Here is a 377-nt window from a genome sequence, read left to right as displayed (position 1 = left end):
AGGTTTTGTGTGTGGGGGGGGAATAGCCCTAATTCTCCAGAATTGGACTCAGCATAACACATACAGGTGCTTGAGCACCTTTAACTGCAGAAGTGAGGTTCAGATTTGTAAGTCAGCCTCATGCACACAGGCCCTGAACAAGACTTGTGCGTGTCTGGGACTGCAATACCTGGCAGCAGCAGTAAGTTCAAGCAGGCAACTGCAGCCTGTCAGAACAAACGATTTTCAACGGGATTGTTTTCTGTGCTGCTTGCCCATTTTAGTAGCAGTTTCACACAAGAAACAGGTCATGATTCATCCATACGCTTTAAATTCATGCTTTTGAAACGGAAAGCAAAGGTTGATTTAGCGTATTGGGAAGCTTTAGATGGCTCCAA

General features: G+C 45.4%; 1 protein-coding gene across 1 annotated transcript in view; it reads right to left on the bottom strand.

Annotated features, from left to right (window-relative positions):
• Positions 1 to 377, bottom strand: part of LOC104494131 (mortality factor 4-like protein 1) — a 17,019-nt gene that overhangs the window by 3,601 nt on the left and 13,041 nt on the right.

Source organism: Buceros rhinoceros, unplaced genomic scaffold, assembly GCF_000710305.1.
Source record: "Buceros rhinoceros silvestris isolate BGI_N320 unplaced genomic scaffold, ASM71030v1 scaffold30685, whole genome shotgun sequence".
Classification (NCBI taxonomy): domain Eukaryota; kingdom Metazoa; phylum Chordata; class Aves; order Bucerotiformes; family Bucerotidae; genus Buceros; species Buceros rhinoceros.
The sequence above is the reverse complement of the archived record's forward strand: the minus strand, read 5'-3'. Positions and strand labels throughout refer to the sequence as shown.